We start from the raw sequence: 23,340 nt of genomic DNA, 5'->3' as shown, positions 1-23,340 counted from the left end.
CAATTCATTTTATTTTTAATGTAGCCTCTTACAGGAACAAAGTGTGGATGAAGCATTAGGACGAACAAAATCTAAAGAAAAGTAGTAGAAGCCTAGGCTTGTTTTTACGTAAATTGTAAACTCATGATTTTGTAATTTTGTTTTAATGAATATAGTTGTAAACACTTTTTTAATTTTAAAATCATGTTTAATTTTAAATTATGGAATCTTTTAGAGCATTAGCATTGGTCTATGCATATGCATATGCAAAATCACCTCTTTTGCATATCTACTTTGTCATTCAAGCAAAATTCTCACATTGGCTTATGCATATTTGAGATAAAATAATAATAAAATATTATTATTTTATTATTATTAATTTTTTGTTAAAATCAATTTTTTTTTATATATATTTTGCAATTAGCATCCACTACATATATTTGACATTAATAATACAAATGTAATAATAAAAAATATAATTTTTTTTATATATTATATTAAAAATATAATAAAATGAAAAAAAAATATAATATATTATAATAATAAAATGAATGTGCAAGTGAAAATTTGTTGTGTTATTGAAGGAGGGAGAAAAATAAAGGATTGTGAGAGAGAGAGTGAGAGGAGAGATAAATAATGATTAAAATATTATTTGTAGGGTGAATAGTAGTTATCCAAATTTAGATAAGAACTGTTCATAGATAGCTAAATATTTGGATATGCATAAGTTAATGTGGAAGATTTTAGAGTCATATTATGCAAATATGACTTTGCATATGCATATGCATAGACCAATGCTAATGCTCTTATGAGTTTATCTTCACACAGGTCTATCCATTAAACCCCACCTAACAAACTCCAATAACCCATTGTCACGTAGAGCCCACAAACTCCAAGAGATACACTACAATACAGAGGAACAAAAGAAAAACTCTACCCTTCTCCCTCGAGCCCTCCTCCGAATAAAAGAAAATTTCTCTCCCTCTCTCCCTCTCTCCCTCCTCCATCTCTCTATCTCTCCTCTTCGAATTTATTAGTTTTATTATAGTTTTGTGGTCAAATCCAGAGTTGATCTTGATTTTTTAAGTATTTTGTTTTTTAGGAGGCTGATAAGAATGATGCTCACATGAAGTGAAACTGACTGTTTCTCTCCAGGTTTTTATAAAAATACTATCTTCTTGTCCCAAAAAAATGGTGGGAGAGAAATAAAAAAGTAACTAACATCAATGTACAACAAAAAAATGGAAGCACCATATTCACAAAACTAAAGTGATATGTGTTTGTTTGTGTGTACACACACATCTGCATATCATTCAGAAGAGCAAGCAAGGGAACTTTTCTTTTCGGTGAATTTTAGTGATTTTATTATGTGACCTTCGTGTTGGGTCTCATTTCGGTGAATTTCTTCTCTGGAATTTCGCTTTCCGTCAAAGGGAGGGAGTGGTGATTTGTCGAAGAGATTTCGCACCAGTCTAGGCTGGATCTTCTCCACCGGCGTACGTCGTGAAGCGGTTAGGGCTTGTCCACTGGGGTTGTCAAAGGGTTTCTGTGGAAGGGGGGTGAACTCGATTTTATGAATCTGTCAAATGTTATTGTGTGTGCAAGTGTAGACTACATTTGTGTGAGATGCTGATGTGGCAATTTTGTATTGTGTCCATTAAACTCCATATATCGGATTGTCCTGCCGGAAGAGGGACTGATCTTTTATATATTAAGGAAGGTTTTTCAGAAGTTGGGAAAAAGAAATAGAAAAAGATCTTAAAAATGTCAGTAACTCTCGTCTATTTTTTCTAACACAATGTCTTTTAAGTCTTATCACAAGAATGAGCTTTCCAAATTGTTTCAAACTTGGTCATGTATATGCGTTCAAAAGGTCAAAGGTTGAATGTAAAAGGTTAAAGGTTGAATGTTTACACAAATTTAATAAACAAGTAAATAGTAAATGCACATTAATTTATAGACAAATTGTTTCCAATACTTCAATTTTAGCTTTCTATATCAAGTAAATAGATCCAGTCCCTTCCTTTAATTCAAAAACAAAATAATTGCTATTAAAAATTGTTGAAAAATTTATATTCTGGTTATTTTTAATTTATTTATGTTTTGTTATTTTTTTCTGATTTTGAATTTTTAGTTCTTGTTAATTCTTCACATATTACGTGTAACATGACAAATAATGTGTCAAAAGGCTTTTTACTCTTGGTGGAGTATGGGAGATAGAGATCTGTAGAGTTTTTAACCAAACTTTAGGGCTCATATATATGAAGTAGGCCCCATAGCATATATAGTCATTTGAGCAAGTATTAAATGCCATTCGACCTACTTCGTATGTCTTTCTCTCTCCCACTCTTGTTTGGGTTGCAGTAAATAATATAATTATTAATTCTAAGACTTTTAGTTGTAGAGTTTAATTAATAAGCTTTACTATTAAAAGACTATTTACTATTTGGTAATTATATATCTAAATTTTTTTTAAATATGTAGTGTTTGTTTGAAAGCAATATAAAAAAGTATTTTTTGAGATAGATATTGACAGTCTTTGTTAAAATAGAAACTACATGCAACATTGTTAAAAAAAGCATCATTTTTTTCTTAAACGTACATTTTAGCTTATTCGAGATTAAAAACATTTCGATTTTGAATGAATCAACCATTTCGATCAGGCAAAATACCCAATTGAGGCCCCATTTTCCAGCAATAGCCCATTTCGGAGGACCCATTTGTTTGTGGAGCATTCCAATAACATTTGATTTTGAAAATGAAAATAACAATCCTATTCGTGGAATTTCTCATGGTGGCTATGTAAATCTCTTCCCCAGAGTAGCTTCGGTGTAAGGGTGCCTATCTTTTCGTGAAGCTAGAATGCTCCAGCAATTTCAAGAAACTGGTAGTCTACAAAAATGATCTTTGCTTCAAAATGTATTAGTAGGGATGACAACATTGATGAACCATGACAACATCATTGAAAATATTGTAGCTCATGCATACTTGATTGTTAGGACAATTTGTGATCTGGTTTGGAATTTTCTAGGGTGGGTATGTAAATTTCATCCCCATTTTGCCTCTCAAACAATCGAACATCTTTTGATGCTTTTTTTAATAATTTATGTAGAATTTATCTAGGTGGTAGACACGTGGCATGGCTATGCCAAGTGAGCAAAACAATCAAAATATTAATTATTAAGATATATGTTTGCTTTATTTAAAGATTTATTAAGTTAATATTAAGTAGTTAATATTGGTATATTAAGTTATTGTTAATGCGTAAATTTGCATGACAGACCAAAAGGGAGGAAATAATTATTTCTGGCCCATGATGATGATTTGGGCTTTGATACGGTGCACTTCACATTTATCAATAAAATAAATAAATAAAGAGATATAGAGATTTATGTGGTTCGATATAATGCCTACGTCTACAAGGTGTTTGGTAGCGGAATCCACTATAATAGACAATTTTACAATCTCTCATGACCCCACAATTCTCTCAATACAATGGAGAAATTTAAGGTTTCTGGAGGTTGAAGATAATGTTTCTCTTGAGAGAAGATCCTTTGGAATCACTGTGTGTGGTGCAGTTTATACGTAGGGAGCTTCTGTAGATTTGTAGAGATCTCCTCCTTATATAGAGATCTATTTTTTTGGAGTGATTGAGTCCAACTTGCCTAGTTAATCTATTTCCTTTTAGGAGTCTGAGTCTCTTTCTCTTTAGGAGTTTAAGTCTCTTTCTTTTTAGGAGTCTGAGTCTTTTTTCTTTTAGCAGTCTGAGTTAACTTGTCTTATCTCTTCTTGGCTTCATCTTTGAGCTAAATTCTTGACTTTATCTCTTCCCTTATTTTTAGCAATGCATGGGTTGGACCAAGTCAATTCTATCCCAATAGTTGCCCACGATTCTCAAGGTCGATTTTCTCAACAAGAAGGTCTTGAGAGTTTTTAAGTCAATAATCTGTAGAACAAATAAACTAAAAAAAATTTCTTGGTTTTCTTGTTTGTTTTGTGCTAAGTAGTGAAGAGCTCTGAGTGCGGAGAGATAGGTGGAAGATGTGCACGACCACGTTAGGTGTGGGCGCAAAGCTTGGCTTGGGCAAGAGATGAACTCGACCGCATTAGATGCGAGCATGTAGCTCGACTTGGGTGGGAGATGTACTCAACCGCATAAGTGGCGAGCGTGGAGCTCGGCTTTGGCGGAAGATGTAGTTGACTGCGTTAATGGTGAGCATGGAGCTCGGCTTCGAGTTTGTTTGTGTGAACGCTTGCCTGATTGGTTGCATGAGACTGTTTAATGTCGGTGAAGAGAGTTCATTTTAGTGATCGTTTTTGCTATTGTTGGTAGTATTGGACTTTTTGCCCCCTTGTGTAAATTGTCATTTGATATTCCCATTTTGGGGTTAATATTAGAGTTTATTTGTAGTAGCCTGCGCTTAAGTGGTAATGAAACCCGTCGACTCCTTAGGTCCATCTTAGGTGGTTGCCTAAACCATCGACTCATTCCCGAAAGAAACCCACGCGAGGCGGTTGTGGAGCTCAGAGGCTCGTTCCTGAAGGTAACCAGCTGGCGGCAGTTGTGGCACTAGCGTCGTCACTTGACATTTTCTGGAGAAGGTGTTGTGCGAGGATCGCAAGTATTTTTGACCTACGCGCCCGTTTCTCTCACCACGAGTCTTTAAACTCGTCTTTTGTGGTCGAGGGTTGCGAGGTCTTTTGACCTGCGCACCAACTTTCCTCACCGAGAGCCTTTGGACTCGTATTTGTTGGTCAAGGTTTGCAGAGTTTTTTGACCTGCACGCCCATTTTCCTCACCGCGAGTCTTCAGCGGTTGAGGGTTGCTGGGTCCTGCGTGCCTTTTTTGATGATCGAGAGTCGTGGGATCTTTTGACCTATACACCCTTTTTGATAGTGGTTGAGGGGTCTTTTGACATGCACGCCCTTTTTGATGATCGAGAGTAGTGGGATCTTTTGACCTACGCGCCCGTTTTCCTTATTGCGAGTCTAGGGACTCAACTTTGGTGAATAGATGCTCGACTGCACTGTTGTGGTGGGAGGCTAAGTTCGACCGCGCTACTATGGCGTGAGGCGGAGTTTGCCTGTCTTGAAAGGTTTTTACCAAAAACCAAATAGGTAAGTGTAATACAAATTACAAGTTTGAGGTTTGTAAACCTGAGCCATTTTGCTAGAGCATGATGAAGGTTTGGGGTGCCCGCGATACTGAGCGGTCTATTATGATACAAACATATTAAGAAGCCAATGTGACGCTAGAGAAGAGCTTCGTAACTGGTGTTTCTTGCCACACAGACAATTTCCCATGAAGTATATTCCCGGAGCGTGTGGCCACTGGGATTCTTGTGAAACCTTGAAGAGTTTTGTGGAGGAAAACTAGGCCAGGTTAGCGGTTACTTTCAACTCTTCCTTGTTTGAGGTTGTTTTTGCCGAATGATTTTTGCATGGAAGATTTGCCTGTCTTTGAGCACTTTTGTAGCGATGTAGATTGTCTGTCCCTAGGTAATTTTCTGTTTGTTCACTCGCTTGGAGGATCGTAACCTAATTTTTTTTATCCGACTATCGAACTGTATCGTCCAGCGAAATTCACCGTTCACGTATCCTTTGAATTAATTTCCTTGGGATCTTGCTGAATACGATCGACTAACTTTTATGGTCACCTTTGAGGTGGGACAGGTGGGCCCCTGGGGCATGACTGTCGATCAAGTCTAGTGGCATTTACAGTGGGCCTCATGTCTGTGCGTGCCTTCCAGTGGCTTAGAGGGTGACTGCCCGCCAACCTCATGATCTGGTTGCTTGTTGCATGGGTGTCATGCATTGTATTGCGGCGTGGAATGCAGCTACAGCAAGCAAAGCTTAAGTGCAAACTCCTAGTGGTGAGTAACATATGTATGTACGGTGCTACGCCACGACAGTTCCTTCGTTGGTTGCAAGTGCTTGTATAGGGAGGCGTTGGGCTGACCGTGGTCGCATCTGACCTGCGAGGTTGGCGGAGTCTAGGCCATCAGTTTGTTTAGGCTGTTTATGGCCATCGATGTCCTCCTGTGTTTATTTTGTCCACATCCATCGTTATGCAGGTGCGTGTTATGACGTGGTTACTAAGTTGGTGGTGGTCTCTTATGCTGTCGTGTGAGGCTCAAGTTGGTGGTCGTGACGTGGTGACCAAGTCGGTGGTGGTCTCTTATGCTGCCATGTGAGGCTCAAGTTGGTGGTCGTCACGTGGTGATCAAGTTTATGCTGGTCTCTTGCCCGGTGTTGTGGGCTCATTGCTCGCCACAAGGATGGCTGCCCGTGGTAGATCATTGCTAGCCACAAGTTTTCCACCATTCCCCTTGTGTTGCTTGCTACAGGGAGTGGCGAGTTACTGCCCGATGTGAGACTGGTGAGATGTTTGTTGCCATGAAGGTGGTGAGCTGCAGTGAGCAAGCATTTAACGTGTTGCTCGAGTAGGCTTGTGGTGGTCTGTTGCCCGCCACAGGGGTGGCAAGTTGGATACGTTCAATGTTCACTGCCACTAAGCTTCTTGCCCTCCTGGGGTAGTGATGAGCATTCCCATTGTGTGAGGCTCCTACTGATGTGCACCCTTTATGTTCACTATACATAGTGGGGTTGAGTTTGCTAGATAATTCTGGGTCGAGGAGTGCCATGGAGGCGGTAAAAAACATCGACAGTCTAGATGGTTGGCACAGGTGGCTTCACTAGGTCGTGGGCGAGGAAATTCTTCATGGTCCAATGGCGTCGTGGTGGGTGATTGTGTTAGACCCAAAGTTTTGAATTTCGTGCCGTACCAGCCGTTACGGCCAAAATATTTCGTTTCCATCACACAACCGGTACAGGTAAGTCTATTATTTCGTACCGGCAGAAATTTCAGCCGTACCGGCCTGTTTCGGCCGATATGTTGAATTTCGGCCGGTACTGAATGAATCCAAAATTCGAATGTCCAAAAGTAAAGGGGCAGTTTTGTAATTTATGGGCTATGGCAGTTTTGTAATTTAAAGTAAAGGTAAGGGGCATTTATGGATTTTAACTTTAAGCCTTTAGGTTACTTTTTACTTTTTGTTTCCTTTCTTCTTCTTTAGTCTTCTGTAGTTCTGTGATTCTATCTCGCACGCTGACTTCATTTCAGACTTCATCTTCAAGTTCTTGCTTCAAGAATCAAAATTCAAACTTCATCTTTACAAGTATGTGCGTTGTTAAAATTCAAGACTTGAATTGAGAAGTATTACTTGTTTTATGACTTATTTTATTGTTATTTTGGAATATAGTTTGTGTGTATATATATATATATAATTTATCCATATATATACTATTCCGAAACGGTACTGGTATCAAAACGGTACCGGTACCGAAATATTTATCTGAAACCGTACACGAAATGGTACCGGTATCGAAATATTTCATTCCAGTGCCTTGATCGAAACGGCCACCGAAACGGTATTCAAAACTTTGGTTAGACCTCCACGTCGAGTTGCCTCTAGAGACGCCACACATGCCCTAGTCATGGTGGGATAACCACCTTGGCTAGCCCACAAGCATGCCTTGGCTCGTGGGGTGACACGCATGGGGCACCCAGCATGCATGTATGCCTTGGCCCGCGCAATGGCAAACACGGGGTTAGGGGTGTAACCGGTCCAGTTCGGTCCGGTTTTGGATAACATCTAGGACCGAACTGGTATGTACCGGTTTTGTATTTTTCAAAACCGATTACGTACCGGTTACCCTCCTAAACCGGTACTTCCAGTTTTACCGGTTTCCGGTCCGGTCCGGTCCTGTTTTTCAGTTTTTTTAAAATGTAAATTTCACAATTTGTCATTAAAAATTTGTTTATTAAAAAAAAAAAATTTGATTTAAAAAAAACTGTTTTATACTTTTATTAATATATTAGACTAAATAATAGTATTAATATTAGACTATTGGTATAGTTATAAGTTATATATTAGTATTAGTTATAAACTTTTAGTGATTTAGTATTAACATTTTATGTAATAATTTATAAATTATAATAAGAAATTATTTTATATATGAATATATATGTTATATATAAAATTTCACATAAAAATTTATAATTATACATTATATATAAAACTTATATATATTAATATTTAATATATATAAAATATTTTGTATAAAACTTATATATAAAAATATTATTTTTAATTTTTTTAATCAACCGGTCCGGTCCGGTCCAAAAAATCCCGAAACCGGAACCAGAACCAGACCGGAACCTACCGATTTTTACATTTTAAAAACCGATTCTGGACCGGACCGGTTCAGAACCGGTAAAACCGGTCCGGTTCGGTCCGGTCTGGTCCGGTTTTCCGGTTTGAGTTTACACCCCTACACGGGGTGCCCAGCATGTGTGCTAGCGAGGCTAGTGAGCGCTTGCCCGCGCGCGCAGCCATGCGCCGCACACCCATGCACGCAACCATGCGCCACACGCTCATGCGCACAACACTGGGCCGCGGTCCTCATGTGCGTGGCATTGCAAGCAGCAGCGCGTCGCGACATTGCAAGCAGCAGCGCATCGCACGCACTTGCGAGTATCAGTGCGCAGGTCCATGCGCACCTTGATGGGCTGCGTGGCCTTGGCGCACGCCCATGCGCCGCAAGACCATGCACGACACCTCCAGCCCACTCAATGAGTGCGCGCGCGCGCGCACATGCACAGCCCTGCCGCACACCAGCGAGGTTAGTGGCATGCCTCATGACATGCCATCCAGCGCATGGCTCCAGCCTGTGCCTTGCGAAGTAGGTCAGTGGCATGCCCACCAGGCATGCCATCCAGCGCATGGCTCCAGCCCATGCCTTGCAGCCTCAACGCCCGAGCCACCAGCTTGGGCCATGCAGCCAGTGCCTAGGCCACCAGCCTGGGCCATGCAGCGCACCACCATGGCTCACCATCAGCAAGCCATGCTGCACCACCTAACCATGGACCAGCCCAAAGACCACCATGCACCAACCTAGCCCATCATGGGCCATGCATGCCACGACTAGCCTTGGTCCATGACCACTATCATGTTATTTTATTTTATTTATTTAATTTTATTTAATTATTTATTTCCAAGGAACCTGGGGGTTTTCAATTTGTATTGCTTATAAATAGGACATCTTTCACTTGCCTTAGGATCTTTTGGCAAAATGCATAGAGAGAGACTATTGTTTGAGAGATCATAAACGGTGCATTTGCACTTGGACATTTTGGGTGAAATTCGTGAATCTCAAAGAGAGGATTACACCTTACAACTCATTGAATATGTGTAATTCATTTATCTTGTTTTCTTGCAACCTGGTGCAATTCGTGAATCCAAGTTGTGTTTATCAATATATGATGTTTGTTCAATTCTTTTGCAAGTCTTGAATCAAGTATTGGATTATCATTGTTTGTGCTTTTGTTCATTCTAGTTCATAAGTATTGTTGCTTTTGTTTTTGAGTGTTCATCATTGTGTTCTTAGTGTTCTTCATAATTTTGCTCTTCCAATCCATCCAACCCATAAAAGTCGACCACCATAGTGTTTGTCACTTTCCATAAATTGTTTGCCACTTCAATCTTTGCCCTAGCTGAAACACAATATCCTTACCAAGTCCAACTCAATTTTGGCAATCACTTGCCTTGTTTGGACTTGCCCTAGCCGCCCACCACACTTTCCATAATTAGTGTTCCTTTATTTTAGGAACCCTAATTGACCATCCAATTCCCTATAGCCGGCCATATCCATTCCCCATTGACTTCCAAGATTTTAGGAAACTTTTCTAAAATCCCTCACTAGCCATACTCGACCAACCTTAGCCGCAAAACACTCTTAGCCTAATTCCAAACCCTAAATCTAAACCCTAGTCATCCATCAACCTTTCCAAACCCTAAACCCAGAGTCCAAGTGGCGCCAACCCTAGCCTCCACTAGTGCCGTGCGCTCCGTACTCCATCGTAGCCCATACACTTCATTGACCTAGTCCACCCTTCCATATATCCATCCTAGCCTAAACACCTAACCTCACCATACCAAAGTGGTCATCTTGACCACCATTGATTGAGAACCAAGCAAGAGAGGAACAAATGTTCGTTCATCATAAGGCTACCATTGGCGTAGAGATCATAGTGTTTAGAGACTTGACCGAGGTCCCTAACAGAGTGTCTTCCAGTGGTGTCTTCATGGTGGCGGGCTGTGGTCTTCCAGTGATGTCTTCAAGGTGGCTGGCAATCTTGATTGAGCTGCATTATTGCATAATTTTGTATATCTAGAAACAATATAATTTTAATTATTTCATCATTTTATAATTGATTTTAAATAAAAAAAAATAGTTAAGAGGCATAAATTCAAGTTGTAATTTAATAGCATAAGTTATGCTTGATTTTAATACTTGTGATTTAATAATATTTCTTCAAATGCACAACACACTTTTAATATTTTACTCTTTATTTTTTTGTCTAATTTTATTTTTGCCTTTATTTATTTATTTTATTTGTCTAGTTTTATTTATTTTTACTTATTTATTTATTTTTGTTTTGTTTTGTTTAGTCTAGTTTTATTTGTTTTGTTTTTTAGTCTACTTATTTATTTATTTTTGTCTAGTTTTCATGCACCTCCACGTTGCTCCGATCCTCCACAGCTCCTCCATCGCCACGGTCAGTAAGCCATTAGCAGCGCCACCCATGCACGCTGCCTCCACGTCCACAACAATAACCACCACCCGTTGCTGAGCCAAGCAGCACATTCACATGAAGACTCCATTGCACCCCTGCCCAGTTGCATCTGCTCCGTAGCAACCTCCTCCTTCGCAACTGCACTGCTCCTCTTCCGCACGCCAGCTCCTCCACCTGCTGAAACTCAGCCACCCTCCACTACCGCAACACCTCCAACAGCCCACTGCCTCTGCACAACCCACATGCATAGCCAAGAACCACAGTGCACCTCCTGAAGCTCCATGCACAGCACAGCTGCAGTACCTCTCCACCAGCCGTGAACCACCTTGCCTGCAGCGAACTCCTCCTCCACGTGAAAACATTTGTTGCACTGCACCGCATACACAATAGCACAATCGTAAGCTCCTCATATGATTTTCTACCCTAAAGCAGAGCATTTCATGTTCTTCCGTGAGCCGCTTTACCTTCTGCCCCGTGATACGTCGGTGACGACGTCGCTAACTCAAGAACCACCTAGTTGTCCATAAGCTCCACAGTTCGCATGCACCAACTCCATGCAGGCAAGACATCAATACCAAGAGCCACGACTGCAACTCCACGTCCAGGAAACAACCAATGCCATAGGATCCTCCTGATGAAATGTATAAATAAGATCATGTTTGTCTATTATCATAACATGCTTAAACTCAACAGGAAAAAAAAACATACCTCCTCCGTAGTTAATGAAGAAACTCATGGGTCTAACACATATCATAAAATCGGTTTTAAAAGATATGATTGTTTATTACTTATAAACATGCCCAAGACCTTGTCCACAAGCAATATAAAATTATTTCTCAACACCCTCGCTCACATGTAGGCCAATATTTTTTCTGGTTATTGTCACGAGATAAGTAGTATGACCCTCATTCGTCTTGTGGCAGGCTCTAATACTATGAAAAATCACCACTTGTCTAAAAAACTTAAATTGATGGGAAAAGCTAGATTTTATTATTTATTTTACATCTTAACACTTTCCCTCATATATGGGTCAGACTTCCCCTAAATGAGTGGCCCAACACGTGGAATATTTAATTAAATGGGATAGAGTGTAGAGTTAAAATTCGAATTCAAGACCTCTGTTTTGATAACATGTAAAATCACCACTTGTCCCAAAAGTTTAAGCTGATGGGAAGAGGTAGATTTTATTATTTATTTTACATCTTAACAGTTAAAAGATGAGCTTGCCATCACCTTTGTGTATTCCAAAATAATCTTGTGTTTGTGTGTTGAAGAGACTTTTACTCTCTTCCCTTTTAATACAAACATGGCTCACATGGAGTCTAATGGGCCAACTCCATATATATATATATATATATATATATATATATATATATATTGGGTGAGAGTAAAGGTTTCCTCAAGTGCTCACTAAATAGCCTAGCCCATTATGGGCTCACATTATGACTATGCTAGCTCACACATAAAAATACAACAAACTCTCACTTGGACAGCAAAGTCATCCACGTATAAATTGAATACGAACTTGCATTCAAAGAACACAATCTGGATCAAGTGCATTTGCAAGCAACAAGTTATGAGTACACCGATAGGATGCACGACATAAAACAAGTACCTACAAATCATGATATCTAGACAAATAATATGCAAGTACAACACACATATCAACACAAAAGTAATTGCTAGATTCTCAAATGAAGCCCAACGAGACTATTTTATAGTGTCTCACTTTCAAACACAAAAGATCTCATAATTAACACAAAATATATGCACAATGAAATGTAGCAACCAAGTGCTCACAAAAAACACAAAGATACATTTCCCACTAACTTAATAGAATAGAAGACTCTAACAACCCCATATGAGTCACATGCTCTCGAAACAGTTTTGGAGCTAAACATCTAGTTAGTGGTTCAACTAGCATATGTTCTGTGGAAATATGCTCAACACATATATTAGACTCGGCTATTTTCTCTCTAACAAACAAATACTTAATATCAATATGCTGGGAGCGAGAAGAGCTTCTAGTGTTTTAGGAGAAATCGACTGCTGCAGAATTGTCACAAAATATCTTTAGTGGCATCAAAATGGTGTTCACAACACCTAGTCCTAAGATAAAGTTTCGCAACCATATAGCTTGACATGTAGTCTCATAACAACCTACATACTCTGCCTCCATTGTAGAGGAAGCTATAAGTGTCTATTTGACACTTTTCCAAGAAACAGTTTCTCCTACCATCATAAAAACATAACTAGAAGTAGATCTCTTATCATCTAAACAACTCATAAAATCGGCATCAGAATATCCAACTACATCAAGAATGTCAAATCACCGATATGTAAGTACTAGAGCTTTAGTGCATTACAAATACCTAAGTACTTTCTTTGTAGTTTTGAAGTAAGCCAAACCAGGATCGCTTAAGTATCTTCCAAGTACAACAACATAAGCAATATCAGGCCGTGTACATACTTGAGCGTACATCAAATTACCCACAACTGATGAATAAGGAACCATTTGCATTTGAGTCCTCTCACTATCATCCTGAGGGCATTGAGACTTAAGAAATTTATCACCTTTTACAATAGGTGCTTTTCCACGAGAACAAGAATGCATATTTAGAACTCGATCAATATAGGTTTTCTAAGATAATCCAAGAATGCCTCTAGATCTCTCACGAAAAATCTGGATGCCTAAAACGTAAGAGGCCTCGTCAAGATCCTTCATATCAAAATGAGATGACAACATGCGTTTTGTCTCAACCAAAAGCTCAATATCATTTGCGGTAAGTAATATATCATCAACATAAAGAACAAGAAAGATATACTTACTCCCACTGACCCTCAAATATATGCATTGATCAACAAGATTCTCCTTGAAACCGCAAGAGGTAACGATTTCATCAAACTTCAGGTACCATTGTCTCGATGCCTGTCTAAGCCCATAAATTGACTTCTTTAGTTTGCACATCATGTGTTCCTTATTCTTCACCTGAAAACCATCTGGTTGCTTCATATGCATTTCTTCAGACAAATGCCTATTAAGAAAAGCTGTTTTGACATCCATTTGACGAAGCTCCAAGTCAAAATGAGCTACAAGTGCCATGATTATCCGAAATGAGTCTTTGGTAGACACTGGTGAGAATGTATCACTATAGTCAATGCCCTCTCCTTTGCTAAAGCCTTTAGCAACGAGTCTAGCCTTGTACTTCTCTATTTGTCCACTGGAATCATGTTTGGTTTTGAAGACCCATTTGCAACCTATTGGTTTGCAACCATTTGGTAAGTCAACCAAATCCCATACATCATTCTGACACATGGACCTCATCTCATCATGCATAGCCTTTATGCAATGTGAAGACTAGGGACTATCAACGGCCTCCTGGAAAGAACTCCTCAAATGAGCAGCATAAATTGTCCCTTCAACGATAGTAGTTCCATTGTCAATAATGGGTTCTTGAGTAATGGCAACAGGGTACTCTATAGGCGAAGGTAAAATTATAGATGAGGAGATAATAGGTACTGAGACAATGACACACTCCTCCTTGAATGCAATCTCTCATGACATTGAATGCTCACAACTAATATCATCCTCAAAGTAAACGGCTCGATTTGACTCAATGATTTTAATTGCATGAGAAGGACAATAGAACCTGGAACCTCTTGAGCCAATACAATAGCCGACAAAATACCCAGTAATGGTTTTAAGATTAAGTTTCTTTAGGTGTGGATTGTAAGGTCTTACTTCTGCTTTGCAGCCCCAAACATGAAAATGACGCAAACTAGGTTTCTTTCCTAACAATAACTCATAAGGAGTTTTAGGGACTAACTTGCTCGGTACTTGGTTCAAAATGTATGCAGCGATTTTTAAAGCCTCTCCCCACAAGAACTCAAGTAAAGACGAGTGACTAAGCATACATCGCATCATATCCATCAAAGTACGATTTCTTCTTTCTGCAATCTCATTTTGCTTAGGAGTGCCAAACATAGTATATTGTGCCTCAATCCCACATGCTTGAAGGAATCTTACAAATGGTCCTGCATTTTGCCCGGTTTCGTCATATCTTCCATAATACTCTCCACCTCTATCAGATCTCATGGCTTTAATACGTTTTTCTTTCTGAAGCTCAACAGTAACCTTGAAAGCTTTAAAGGCTTCCAATGATTCAGACTTTTCACGAATGTGCTCAATGTGGCCATAACGAGAATGATTATCAATAAAGGTGATTAAGTACTTATAATTCTCTAAGGCAGCAGGAGTGATGGAACCACATATATCAGTGTGTAATATGTATCAAATCCAGAACATTATCTCTTCTGTCAATTTTTTGTCTTCTCAGTTTAGCAGTTAGCTTTCCTTTAATACAATTAATGCAAGTGTCAAAATCAGAAAAATCTAAATTAACAAGGACACCATCTTTGACCAACCTTTCCATTCTAGATTTGGAAATGTGACCCAATCGTTTGTGCCATAGAATGGAAGATGCTTCATTCACTCTACTCCATTTGGAGCCATTTGCAGCATTCACAACATGTGTATAAGAAAAAAAATGAGTCAAAATGGGAATCAAGTCAATTTTATATAAACCATCACACAAAACACCAGAACCAATCACAATAGAGTTATAATGTATCGTAACTTTTCTGTTTGCATATACAAAAGTGTGACCACATTGATCCAAAAGAAAAATAGAAATAAGATTCCTCCTAATGGAAGGTACAAAAGCAATGCCTTTTAGATCTAAAAACTCCCTAGAGGCCAAGAAGTCTGATTGTTCCAATGTATTCAACTTGAACTTTCACACTGTTTCCCATATTCACCATCAACTCCCCATCACTCGGCTTTCTAATGCTTCTTAATTCCTGAAAAGAATTTGTAATGTGAATTGCTGCACCAGTATCTAACCACCAAGTATCAGAGGAAACATCAATCATATTAGACTCAAAACATACTAGTGTCATATGTGTACCTTTATTCTCGAACTAAGCTGTAAATTTCCTGCAATTTGCTCTTTTGTGTCCAAACATATCACAAAAATTACATTTTCCTTTAAAAACTTCCATCTTAGGATTAGAAGAAGTACCCAAACTAGCTTGTCTAGTGGGCTTTCCAACATTTTTCACCTTATATGGCTTACTATTGTTTTGGCTCTTAGAAAATTTTTTCTTGAAATTTCCAAAGTCTTGAGTTATAACAAATGCAGCCATACTCTGCCTAATAGACTTGTCAATGGTGTGCCTCATTATCATAAGACAAGTCCTATTTGAGTGCTCTCAACGCTCAGTGAGTTTTCTCCTCAATAGAGCTTTCATTAGTAGGCTTGGCAGGTATCTCAGTCCTTAAGGCCAAATCCAGATTCATAATTGCCAAGCTAATGGTGAGAGACTTATGCCAATCCTCAAAATTAGTCTCGATTAGTGTTTTGATGGCGAATAATTGAAGAGACAATCCATGATTCCCAAAAGCTGAGGACATCACAAAGGAAAGTAATTAAGCATGTGAAAATGCAAATCTAAATTATCCTCATTCCTCAAAATATTAAAATATGTATCTCAAATGTATGGACACTGAAACACGAATTTCATTTCAAATTTATGCTAGGGTCCGTAATATACAATAGACACTTAAATACGAATCTCATTTCAAATTTATGTTAGGGTTCATAACACACAATAGACACCTAAACACGAATCTCATCTCAAATTTATGCTAGGGTCCGTAATACACAATGGATCCTTTCGCATGATAAAGCCAAATAATTAAATACAACAACTTAAGATGACTAGCTATCGAAAGGATATATCCAAGCCACCAAGTACAAGGTATTTAAAAATTTCTTTAGTGTCCTAAGTGTTCAACCAAATAAATATTCACCGATAGGGTAAATTAATTATTCGTATGAAACTTAGTAAAATTACCATCCACAAGCAATGAGCCCCATGTATGTATATATATATATATATATATATATATATATTTAAATAAACCACTACCATATCCAATAATTTATTATGATTAGTCGTACGATAGGTAGGAACATAACCAATTAAATCATCGGCTTTGTCACACAAGGATATATATATATACACACACACACACACACATACACACATCATTACATATAGAGGCTCAACACAAATTTTTATTTATTAAAATTTGGTATGACAAGTTTGCCGAAGCCAAAAAAAATAAAACAATCCAAAATTGCCGACGTGCCCTTCATGATATGCAAACTTTGTCTTACTATAAGACAATTAAAAGCATCTTGTCAGCGTGCCTTTGTCTTGACTACAAAACAGTTAAAAGCATCTTGTAGCCTTTCAGAATGTGGCATCCTTGAATTTTTTTTAAACAATATATATAAATGTGGTAGGCTAGCTTTGTAGAAGTAATAAGTGCTAATAGTAGCCTTTGTAGGTTTTCTAAAATATAATATATGCACCAAAGAAGAAAGGTCAAAAGATACTTTCACGTGAACGGCTTTCCATAAACCAATTTCGGAAAATAATATATATATATATATATATATATATATATATAAACTTTCCCTTGCAAAAAGTAAAAGACAACTTCTGACATACTCAAAAATAAAAATAAAGGAATAAAAGTAATCAAAAGAAAGAAAAAGGAGCATGCCTAAATCTCACTTCCACCACAACTCAAAACAAGTGTTTGTCTTAAGCCACCATACTAGCTTCTAATGGAGTTTCTCCATGAACAAGGTAAAGGAGAACACAGACATTGGTGTTTGACCTCCATCTTCCCTCATGTTATTTATTTATTAATAACGACTCATTTCTGAGATTTCACTAAAATAAATTTGTATATAACTTCTGGGCTCAATGATTAAATGAATGCACACAATCTCATAGTTTCAACAACCAACAGAGAAAACAAAAAGAAGGTAAAGGTAGAGTTCACACAGCTATGAAAATGAGACAGGGAGCTCTGATACCAATTGATAAAACATACAAATAAGATCATGTCTGTCTATTATCATAGTATGCTTAAACCCATGAACAGAAGAAAACATACCTCCTCCATGGTTAAAAGATGAGCTTGCCACCACCTTCATGTATCCCAAAATAATCTGGTGTTTGTGGGTTGGGGAGACTTTTACTCTCTTCCCTCTTAACACAAAAATGGCTCACATGGAGTCTAATGGGCCAACTCCATTTATATATATATATATGGGGTGAGAGTAAGAGCTTCCTCAAGTGCTCACTAAATAATCCAGCTCATTATGGGCTCACATTATGACTATGCTAGTCCACATATAAACATACAAGACCTCCTCCATCTCAGCCACCTCTCGGCTCTTTCCCTCTCACTTCCATTACATGGCTGGCATTGGAGTGCATTTCGGTTAGTATGCATGTTACGGAAATCATGCAGGAAGCTAAACCAAGAAATGAAAAGAAAGAGATGAAAAAAAAAAAAAGAAATTATGCTTTTGGTGGAAAGAAACTCACGCAAGTGAAAGAACCAATTTCGTTTGGACTAAGTAGCTAGTGACAAACAGAAGAAGACGAACTAAAAGGAAAAGAAAGAAAGAAAAAGCACAAGGATGTGGGAAAAACACAGGAGAAAAACACAATAAAATGCATCACTCAAGCGAAAAAAGAATTAAAAATGCAGAAACAGACATAACCATCCGAAAGCAACAATGATTTTTGAATACTATATAAATGCATGAAATGGACGAGAGAAGCAGTTAGTTTTAGTTTTTTAGACTTAGAGTGATAGTCCAATTTTCATTTGATCTGATCAATTTCGGTTTCTTTGGATTCTGAGGAATGTTTTGAGTTTATTTTATTTCAGTTGAGAGTTTAAGTTATTTCAATTGAGAGTTTATTTTATTTTATTTTAGAGATCATTATAATTGGAAGTTCAAATTTTTGGGTTGGAGAACGAAGTTTCCATTTCCAAACATCAAGTTTATTCTTTACTATTCCTGTTTTTATTAAATTTTAGTTTAATGCCATTTATTTTCTTTGCACCTTAAATTTATGTTTATTTAAATTACTGTCATTTATTTTTCCTTAAACTTTTAATTCCCACTCATTTAAATTTGTCATTTATTTTCCTTGCACCTTTAATTTCCGCTCATTTAAATTTATGTCATTTAATTTCTTTGCACTTTTAATTCCCGCTCATTTAAATTATTGTCATTTGAATTTCTAGCACCTTTAATTCTTGCTTATTTTAATGTCATTTATTTTCTTGTTTCTTTAAATTTCAGTTAATTAATTTCAGCAATTTTAGTTTACTACTTTGCAATTCAGTCTTGTTATCACTATACTCAAAAATCCAGAAACATGAATCTAGTTTATGACTAGTGCCATTTTCATTTCCATTGCACTCTTCCATTCATTGTACATATCATCACTCTTAATTTTATTTTTATTTTCTCTTTGTAAATATTTTCACAATTTCACATGAGTTTGATTTTAAGCATTTTCCTTGAGAAGACAATCTAAAAATTTATTCCTAATTATTATGCGACACTCTCCTGCATTTGGGATAGCCTTTGTGCTGCTCATTTTTTAGTGAGTCAAATCTCTTGTATGTGGCGAACAAGCTTTAGTGGGTGTAGGGTTGGGTGAGGTGTGCCACGGTGGCGAGGAGTGCGATGGTGGTGGCAAATAATATCGTCGGTGGTTTCTGCGCACCCTATTCATGGGCTCTGCACCTTTGACGTTACCAGTACACTTACAGTGGCCAATGGCGCGGAGTGAACTGGGCACAGGTTTGATCGTTGGGTGCGATGTGTTCAAGCACTATTTGGGGCCAGGGACGCCGTGCGAAAAAGTTGGTGGATCGAAACTGTGCATGCTGATCACCTTGCAATGCCGTGGGGGTGCATATAACCGAGCTGAGGTTCACGACAGGAGGCATACTTGCAACATTGGAGAGGCGCTAAGCAACTCCCGTGTTGAACATCGATGGTGGTGGCAAGGAACGGCAGTAAACAAAGCCTCTGCGGTCGTGGACCATATCGTCGGTGACATAAAGCACCGATAGCCATGTGGTGGTCGTCGGCAGCTTCACTTAGCTCACGGATTGTTGGCGAGGACTTTCCAGGTTGTTTCCGAGCTTGCAGCAGTGAGAAGCAGGAGGGAAAGCTCCCATCGGTTCCGTCTGGTTCTTCGACTGGGTGGCTAGCCTTGCCCTTCACAGGGCAGAGGAGGTGTCGAGCCTTCTGTGACGAACCGATCCTTTTTCTCTCGATTGGTCACAAGTATCTTCTATGTGTTTTAAATCTCGAAGTGGTGTTTTAAATTTAGCAGATGATTTTTAAATGGAGCCCAGTGTTTTAAAGCATTCGAAATATTTTAAATATCCAAAATTATTTTTAAGAGGGGTATTTTTGGTATTATTGAACCAAATCTAATTTTCAAGTAAGCCTCTTTATATTGTGAAGCTCCGAAAATAATATAGTTTTAGCAAAATAAAATGATTTTAGTTCTTTAAGAATATTATTGAATATTCATTATTTCGGATTATGTTAAAAACTCTACTTATTTAGATGAAGTTATTTCTCTTAAAAATGTTTAGCAAACTTCATCATTTTATTTTATGATGAAAGATTATATTTTTAGAATTTAAAGTTGAATTTTAAATTAGCCTTATTATATTTCTATTTTAATACCTATTTTTAGTTAATTTATTTTCAATGTTTAAATCTCCACCGTTAGATCAATCTGCATTAGATCAATTCGAGATCTCCTAGATGAAGGGATGTGATTAAAACCCCAAGGAAAATTCTAATGCCCCTCACTTTTTCCCTTCCCTCTCTCTCCTCCCCTCCCTCCAGCTGACGGCTCCCTCCTCCCTAATTCACTCTCTCCCTCTCGGTTTCCCAACCGCCGTGGCCAGCCTAAATCACCGTCGCTTGTTGATAGCATCACCCCCACTACTGTACACGGCCAATCCAGCCATGAAGCCCCACCAAACCCTAGCCACCCCAAACAACCCGTGTTTTAAAGTCATGGCAGTGACCACTACGCCTCAATCGGGTCCTCCTCACACGTGTGTAGCCGCCGTTGTAACAGCCCACTAGAAATTAAATGGTGGAATTTCTATAGGGTTTAGGAACATCGTGAATACGATGTAATTTTTTATGATTCGATCAATCGCGTAGATTTTAATCTATCAACATAGTCAAAGCTATCACTCACTATGGTGCCAGAAGTACAATTTTAATTATTTGAAATAGTTAGAAATATCAATTTGAAATATGGTCTATGCCTTTAGACTCAGTTGATTATTTAGGATTTTACGGTACAATAATCCCATTTTTAGTTTTCAAACAATAAACTTGTTCGAAAATGCTTTTTGCTTATTTCGAGACACTTCGGGATAGAAGTTCAATTAATGAATTGCACAGTTAGGTTTGTATGAATATTTAAGATTTTACAGTACAAAATTTATTTTTCACTTTCCCGGAGTGAATAGTAACCTCAATAATAGCATCTAGTGTAGTGTTTTCAAAATCACAGTGTGAAATTTTAAATTAGGTTAGAGAAATTTTATTTGGACGCTTGGAAAGATTTTAGCAACACTTGGTGAATTGTATTAGACACTTGGCAACATGTGAAACCATTAGATGGATTTGTAAAGGAAATCAATGTGTGAGATCATGCCACCTAAGCAAAACCCTATTTTCCATCTTATCAGTCAAATTGTATTGAACCAAAGAGGGTTTCAAACGTAGTGAAACCCTAAACTTTTGGAATTCATTTGAAACCCCAAAATCTTAGTTGAAACCGAAACCTTAAACGGTTTTCCCAAACCCTAAAGTTGGTCTCCAAATATTTTTTTATTCGATTTCTAGTATTGTGTTTAATCACTTGATTAAGTCACTTTCACTTGCTATTAATTCATCAAATTCTTGTTATGAAGTCATTATCCAATCTTTTGAACCGTGAAATTTGATTGGGCCAAGAAAAGTTTGAATTTAGGTTTGTTAGCATACCAAACCATAACCAAACCCTTTTTAAACCCCAAATTGAAGCCCACTTGGTTAAGGCCCACGAATTTGGCAACATTGGCAAAGCTTCTTGAGTAAGTTTCCTCTCCAATATGGGAGGCCATCCTCTGCCCTTGGCAGCACCTAAATAGTACTTTGATGTGAGAGGGAAGTCCACCTCACTACCCTCCATACCTCACGGTAGCATCAACAGTCATTCTCCCTCACTATTTTTCACTTATTGTGACATAGACACCTCCAATCAAATGGTCATTCAAGCTCATACATCCCCCTCCACAAGTCTAAAGTCATGAAAAATACCCTTCATTTCATTTTGTCACTTTTCCACCCCGTTCTTAGAGAGAAACCCAAAAGAGCTCTCTCGGGTAGATTCCTGAGTCATTTTGCGTGGTGATTTTCAACCATTTGTATGTATTTTCTCGTGATGACTGTGATATCCTAGATTTTTGTCAAGTCTTCGTTCATATTTTTATTAACAGATTATATATACTTATTGGGCCATGCAAGGGGATAGAGGATGCCTAGGGATATTTTTGAATATTGGAGCATTAGGCATGGAAGCCCACAAGAGAAAAACAAAAAAGAAGAAAAGACCCATACGAATTCGGCCCATTAAGGACTTTGGCTTTGAAAGGCTCAAGTTCACCCTCTAGGCAAGGAGATGGCGCCACTTGGCTTCAAAAATGAATTTTTGGTCATTTTAGGAAAAACAATTCTCATTTGGAACTTTGGGAAAATGCAAGGATGACACTTGTCAAGCATGCTTTGGAATTCTAGAAGAAAAAATGGAAAAAGCAAGGGAGGATTCAGTTTCTAGAAGAGTTGGCCAAGTGTCATGCATGCAAATGGAAGGTGAATAGTTTTGTCTTGGGAAATAGAAAAATCTTGCTTGGGAAGAGGACCTACACGCCTATGAGGATTCTAGAAGAAACTTTGAAGGGCACACTTGAGGTGGATGGCTAGGGCAAAGGGGGATTTGTGCATTTTTCCATCCACAATGACCCATTACACAATATCCAAGACATTGGTAGAAGGAAGATCTTCTTGGGAAGAGATGAGTTTTTTGGCCAATCCACCCATATGCTTACACCATGCCACTTGGCATGAGTTTGAAGTTCCAAGATAGATTGCATAGGGAAGTAGAACCTAAGGAAGAAGCACCTAGGTTAGCACATTGGTGCCACTTGGTAAACATGCTTGATGGTTTCTAGAAGAAGCTAAGGAGATGAAGGAGGATGTAGGGCTTGGCACACACCTAGGGCACACGCCCATTTCACCTACCCACATGCCACATGTCTCACATGCACAACTCACATCTAGGTACTTTGAACCTGAACATGAAAATGGAAGAAAGGGGGAGAGAGAGAAGAGGGTTTCGGAACCCTAAGAACCACACGCCACCCACAAGATTTTTGTGAGTTCCAAAGAGTTGTGCACGCCACTCACCCTCCCAAGCACCTCCACTTCAAGCCACTTGTCTTTAGTGAGGAGTTCCAAGAAAATTTTGCATGGGGAAGACAAATGTGAGATGTTCTAAAAGATTTACATTGGAGCACCAAGAGACATTCGGATCTTTAAGCCACACGCCCACTCAAGTTTATTTTCTGACGTTATACCATTTGTCATTCATGCATTAGTAGAGGAAAGGTCCTAGAAGGGGATAGAAGAAACAATGTATGAAAATTACCCTTGTTCCCCTAGGGTTTCGGCCACCACATTGCCACATGCCAT

This window comes from Juglans regia, chromosome 13 (genome assembly GCF_001411555.2).
Source record: "Juglans regia cultivar Chandler chromosome 13, Walnut 2.0, whole genome shotgun sequence".
NCBI classification, from domain to species: Eukaryota; Viridiplantae; Streptophyta; class Magnoliopsida; order Fagales; family Juglandaceae; genus Juglans; species Juglans regia.
Note: the sequence above shows the minus strand (reverse complement) of the source record.